This window comes from Rhincodon typus, unplaced genomic scaffold, assembly GCF_021869965.1.
Source record: "Rhincodon typus isolate 14 unplaced genomic scaffold, sRhiTyp1.1 hic_rhity00004000, whole genome shotgun sequence".
Classification (NCBI taxonomy): domain Eukaryota; kingdom Metazoa; phylum Chordata; class Chondrichthyes; order Orectolobiformes; family Rhincodontidae; genus Rhincodon; species Rhincodon typus.
In genome coordinates, this window is record NW_025969638.1 from 4,923 (window position 1) to 11,502 (window position 6,580).

Genomic DNA, 6,580 nt, shown 5'->3' on the forward strand with positions numbered 1-6,580 from the left:
CTCCCAGATTTAATGCATTGGTCCCAATCTAAATGCACTGCTCCCAGTGTACGCGCAACCCTGCCGGTGTGAATGCATTCGTGTTAATGCACTACTCCCTGAGCGAATGCACTGCTCCCGATGAAAATGCGCCACACCCCGGGTTAAGTGCACCAATTCCGGTGTGCATCAGACCCCATTTCCGACCAAGCGCACTCCCTTCAGGGTTAAATGCCACCGGGTCCTGCATTGCAACTTCGCCGGGTTGCCTGCGTTGCAACTCGATTTCCTGCACCGGTTGCAAATGAAATGCACCGACTGCAAGTTAGATGCACCGATTCCAGATTAGTTGCACCGATTCCGGGTTAAATGCACCGATTGCAAGTTAAATGCACCGATTGCAAGTTAAATGCACACTTACCGGTTGCCCTGCGCCGTCTCCGGCCTCCTCTCCCTGCTCCAGGCCTGGTCGTGGGTACAATGGCCGCCGCCCGGACAAAGGGCTCCGGGTCCGAGTACAGCACTTTCAGCACCGCGGGGAATTCTGGGAGGACCGGACAGCCATTACTTCCGCTGTAGCAACAGGAAATGACAGGAGCAAGGGACGGGGGAATGGGTGGAGGAAGAGGGTGGGCAGATGGAGGGAGGGGCAGAGAGGAAGAAGAGAAGGTGGAACGTCCGCGGGGAGGGAGATAAGGAGGGACGGAGAGGGGGAGGGAATGAGAGGGTAAGGTGGGACTGGGGGCGATAATGAGAGAGGGAAGGAGGGAGTGGGGAAGATGATGAAGGAGGGAGTGTGTGAGATAATGAGGGAGGGACAGAGGGAGATAGTGAGGGAGGAAGTGTGTGAGATATTGAGGGAGGGAGTGTGTGAGATATTGAGGGAGGGAGTGGGGGAGATGATGAAGGAGGGAGTGTGTGAAATGATGAGGAAGGGAGGAGTAAATAATAAAAGGGTAAATAATGAGGGGGTAAATAAAGAGTGGGAGATAAAAAGGGAGTGGGGGAGGGAGTGAAGGAAGGAGCGAGTGAGATAATAAGGGAGGGAGCAAGGGAGATAACGAGAGAGGGAGTGTGTGAGATAATGAGGGAGGGAGTGAGGGAAATAATGAAGGGGAGATATTGATGGAGGGAGCTGGGAGATAATGAGGGAGAGTGCGAGTGGGATAACGAGGGAAGGAATGGGGGAGATATTCAGAGAAGGAGTGTGTGAAAGAGTGGGGGAGATAATGAAAGAAGGAATGGGGAGATAATGAGGGAGGGAGTGTGTGCAGTAGTGGGGAGGGAGATAATGAGGGAAGGAGTGGGAATTAGGGGGAGGATGAGGGAGGGGGGAAGTGAGTGAAATAACTGCACAGAGGCCAGTATCCCATCACCAAGTCACCTTTTATTTACTCGCGAACAGACCAGCCAACTCAAAGCCAGTGTCTGGGGTCCTACTCATGTCTGACAGCCAGGATTCCCTGCTCGGGGCTGGTATTGTGGGCCAATCAGGGAACTCATATTCAGTGGATCCACTTGGCCGACCTCTATCCAGTCACTAAATCCCTCCCTTCCTGGGTCTGAGGATGTCGGCATGTTCTTGTAGCTTCTCCTGGAATGTTTTTCACCCCAGGTTTCGTTCCTCCGACTCTGTCGGCGTGTACCAGACCAGAGAACATCGGAAAATACTCCTCCTCTTCCCCAGTTGGTAACCGTAGTGAGGCTGCGACATCTGCTGTATCCATCTCAGACTCTGAGGTTTCTTCGATGCTATGGGGGAGAAGCCATGGTTTCTGATCGGCTGTTCTGAGGGGGCCAGGGTTGACCCATTTGCGAGGTATCAGCTCTCAGGTGATCCACACGCTTGCTCAGCACCGCCTGAGCTACCTAAACTTTGAACTTGACCTTGCAATCGACCTTGCCTCCTACCCGTGCAGAGCCATTTCTGTTGTTTCGGCAGCAAACTTTGTCCCTTGAGATAAACGGTTTCTCTCGCTTAGAGGAGTCGTGTGGCACGCATTGGCATTCCTGATGCCATTTCCCACCCTCAGCACCCCTAGGCCCGGGTCAGGGTCTCTCCCCATTGGCAACTCTGCTGGATCTATCCATGTAATCATCGAACAGGAGCCTGGACAGTTTGGTATCGAGTGAAGCTCGTCGGCTGTTTCTTTAAGCCTGCTTTCAAATTTTGGACTGCTCTTCCAGCCAGGCCACCAGAAGATGGATAGTGTGTGGAGCTGCCTGATGTGCCATTCAACATTAGGAAACACTCAAACATCCTGGCTGTTAAAGACGTCCCATTGTCCGTGACCAATATTTCCAGGAGCCCGCGTATTGCAAAAGATGTGCGCAGCTTTTCGCTCGCTGCCCCGAGTTTAACGAATAAACTCTGTGCACGGCCGACCCATTTGACTTAAAACGTAGATCGGGTGAAAGGGCCGGCCTAGTGTAACGGAGCGCAGGGTTTACCTGCCTGTTCCCAGGAAAGTTGGGGGTGGTGGGGGTCGCTTCTGGCGATAATTTCTGTCCTGGTTTTGTTTTTTCTTTATTCGTTCACGGGATGAGGGCGTCACTGGCCAGGCATCTTTTATTGCCCATCCCTAATTGCCCAGAGGGCAGTTAAGAGTCAACCGCATTGCTGTGGGTCTGGAGTCACGTGTAGGCCAGACCAGGTAAAGTTGGCAATTTCCTTCCCTAAAGGACATGAGTGAACCAGATGGGTTTCCCCCAACAATGGATTCACGGTCATCATTAGACTCTTAATTCCAGATATTTTATTGAATTCAAATTCCACCATCTGCGGTGGCGGGATTCGAACCCGGGTGCCCAGGACATTATCTGGGTCTCTGGATTAACAGTCCAGCGATAACACCACGAGGCCATCGCCACCCCTAGTTGGCACTCTGGGCGCTGCCCCACCGACGCGGCTACGTCTTCCATTCCCAGGCTGGCAGCCGGGGATAACTTTGCACCAACATCTTCCATTTGGAAACCCCCTGGTGGTGTTCAGCCAGTATCGGGTGGCGAGGGGGGTGAGGGGCTTCGCTCGGGACGGTCACCCTCGGTCCCCGTAACAACATGCCATCCCCTGGCGGTGACGTGGTCTCACCGGGTGCAGAAAGGTTTGCGACGGCCCTCCCGTTCCCCACCGCCCACCCCCACCAACTGTTTCGGTTTCCCCAGGACAGGGTCTTTCTAATGTGACCTGGCCTCCAACCTGGCACATTTCGGGGTGGGGTGACCCTTGCTCAGTGGTGTCCGGGAGGGGTGTCCCGAAAGCTTAAAAGCGGAGCGGGCTTTTCCAGTGGCAGAACCACCAGTGGTGTATCTGCCAGCAGGAGGCGACGCAAGGCGCGCATGTTTGGATGATGTTCCCATTGCATGCCCTGAGTGTTAGAGCTCTCCACTGAACTTGACCTGAAGCTTTCTCACACCAAAGATAACCGCCAAACCTTCCTTCTCTCTCCAGGCATATTCGCCTCCAGCATCAGACAAAGCTTGGGAAACGTACGCTACTGGGGGCGCATTCCTCTCCATTGGCTCACCGGTGAGCCAATGCTACCCCTGATCCCGTACGGGGAGGTATCGCATCTCGCTCGGGGCCAACGCTTCAGATGACGATAGCTGGGTTTTTTGTTTCATTTCCCTACAGGCTACGCGACCAATGCTGAGGGAGGGTCGCAAAATGTGCCAGGCTGGAGGCCAGGTCACATAATAAACTTTCCGTAATATTTCACCTATCCGAGAAAAGACCTGAGCCCTGGTTCGGATGTGGGAGTCGGGGCACCTTTGATTGTCTCTTCCAATTGCTTTTGTCGAGTCTGTGACCCAAGTTGGTTGCTTGCGGGGGAGGCCTGGAGGACACATTGTTCCCTTTCTAAGGCATACGCCCACCAGGGAGAAACAGATTCCCCAAAGTGCTCTTTATCGGTCTTCCCCGTTATTAGCTCGACATCCAGATAAACGGCAACTTCGAGCAGACCTTGCAAAGGCTGATGATAGAACATAGAACAGTACAGCACAGTACAGGCCCTTCGCCGAACTTTTACCCTAAACCTAAGGTCTATCTAACCTCCACCCCTACCTTATACTATCATCCAGATGCCTATCTAATAGCTGCTTAAATGCCCCTAATGAGGCCGACTCCACTACCCTCTCCCAGCAATGCATTCCATGCCCCGACCACTCTCTGAGTAAAGAACCTACCTCTGACGTCTCCCCGATATCTACCTCCACTCACTTTAAAACTACACCCCCTCGTAATAGCTACCTCAACCCTAGGAAAAAGTCTCTGGCTGTCTATTCTATCTATACCTCTGATCATTTTGTACACCTCTATCAAGTCACCTCTCATCCTTCGTCGTTCGAAAGAGAAAAGCCCTAGCTCTCTCAACCTTTCCTCGTGAGACCTTCCCTCCATTCCAGGCAACGTCCTGGTAAATCTCCTCTGCACCTTTTCTAACGCTTCCACATCTTTCCTGTAATGAGGCGACCAGAACTGGACACAATACTCCAGATGTGGCCGAGCCAGGGCTTTTGTATAGCTGGAGCATAACTTCACGGCTCTTGAACTCGATCCCTCTATTAATTAAAGCTAACACACCATACGCCTTCTTAACAACTCTGTCCGCCTGGGTGGCAGCTTTCAGGGAACTGTGGACATGAACCCCGAGATCCCTCTGCTCCTCCACACTCCCAAGAATCTTTCCAAGAATCTTTACCCCAAATGCTAGTTTATTGATATAAACCGTGACGGGTATTCATTTTTTTGTTTATTCATTCACAGGCTGAGGGTGTTGCTGGCCAGGCCTGGCATTTATTGCCCATCCCTAATTGCCCCAAGAGGGGCAGTTAGGATTCAATCACGTTGCTGTGGGTCTGGAGTCACGTGTAGGCCAGACCGGGTAAGGATGGTAGCTTCCTTCCCAAAAGGGGCATGAGTGAACCAGATGGGTCTCTTTATTCCCCCCAACATTGGATTCACAGTCAACTCTTAATTCCAGATATTTTCACCGGAATCGAAGTTCTGCCGTGGCAGGACTCGAAACCCCGGCTCCCCAGAACGTTACCTGGATTAACAGCCCAGCGATAACACCACCAGGCCTTCCCCAGGGTGTTGGGCCAATCTAGGTGGATCTTTTTCAACCCGTTTCAGCCCACCAAGTCTGAAAAGAGCCTTTTACTGCAATCAGTGGGTAACTGAACCAGTTGGTACCCTTAATCTCTAGGGGGTTCCCTGGTATAGCTTCTAGCTAAGACCTTGTGCAAATTTAAGAGCTAGAGTCCACAGCGATCACCGATAGTACATTATACTATCATCGACTTTCCTATCCAAGCGTCGCTTAAAAGCCTCTCTGACTCCACTACCACTGCTGGCAGCGCATTCCACGCACCCACCACTCTCTGTGTGAAGAACCTACCTCTGACGTCTCCCCTACACCTATCGCCTTAAAATTATGCCCCCTCGTAATCGTCATTTCCGCCCTGGGAAAAAGTCTCTGGCTATCCATTCTATCTATGCCTCTCATCATCTTGTACACCTCTATCAAGTCACCTCTCGCTCCAATGAAAGAAAGAGCCCTAGCTCCCTCAACCTTTCCTCTTAAGACCTGCCCTCCAGTCCAGGCAGCATCCTGGTAAATCTCCTCTGCACCCTCTCTAACGCTTCCACATCCTTCCTATGATGAGGCGACCAGAACGGAACACAATATTCCGAGTGGGGTCTAACCAGAGTTTTATAGAGCTGCAGCGTAACCTCGCGACTCTTAAACTCAATCCCCCTGCCACTGAAAGCCAACACACCATACGCCTTCTTAACAACCCTATCAACTTGGGTGGCAACTTTGAGGGATCTATGGACGTGGACCCCAAGATCCCTCTGTTCCTCCAACTCTTGAAAGGTTTTAGTATCCGGTGCCTCAGGGCAAGTTAGGTTCCTAATAACCGAAAAAGCTGCAGGTCCACAAGGGGTCGGGAAAACTGCTTGTTGCTTTTCATCTGCCCCAGTGACATTTCCCTGGAAACTACAGTCTTTCCAGAAACTGGGCCGACTCTTCCATGGCAAGAGTAAACAGATCAAGCTCCTCATATAATGGTAGAATGCCAGAAATGCTTACGCTAACTCAAAGATAACAGTTGTGAGCAAATTTCTTCACTTCTCACCACTGAAATAAATCCACAGAGTCCGGTCTTCCATCACAAAGTCACCCTTTATTTACAAGTGAAACGTCTTTGATACTCCTGTCTATATCTGTCAGCCAGGGCTCCCTGATTAGACCAGGAGTGTGTCAGATAATGAGGGTGGGAGCGAGGGAGGTAATGAGGGAGCGAGTGAGGGGAGATAATGAGGGAGGGAGTGAGAGAAATAATTAGGGAGGGAGCAAGGGAGATACTGAGGGAAGGAGTGAGGGAGTTAATGAGGGAGGGGGAGATAATGAGGGATGGAGTGAGGGAGATAGTGAGGGAGATAATGAGGGAAGGGAGATAATGAGGGATTGAGGGATGGAGTGAGGGAGATACTGAGGGGGGAGTGAGGGAGATAATGAGGGATGGAGTGAGGGAGATACTGAGGGGGGAGTGAGGGAGATACTGAGGGAGGGAATGAGAGAGATTATTAGGG

General features: G+C 51.8%; 1 protein-coding gene across 1 annotated transcript in view; it reads right to left on the bottom strand.

Moving 5' to 3' along the window:
- LOC125481875 (zinc finger protein 771-like) overlaps positions 1-549 on the bottom strand; it is a gene marked incomplete at its 3' end in the record, with an annotated part of 5,466 nt that extends 4,917 nt beyond the window's left edge. The window contains exon 1 of the mRNA XM_048593804.1: positions 401-549. The remainder of the gene's footprint in view (positions 1-400) is intronic.
- Between the last annotated feature and the right edge of the window lie 6,031 nt (positions 550-6,580).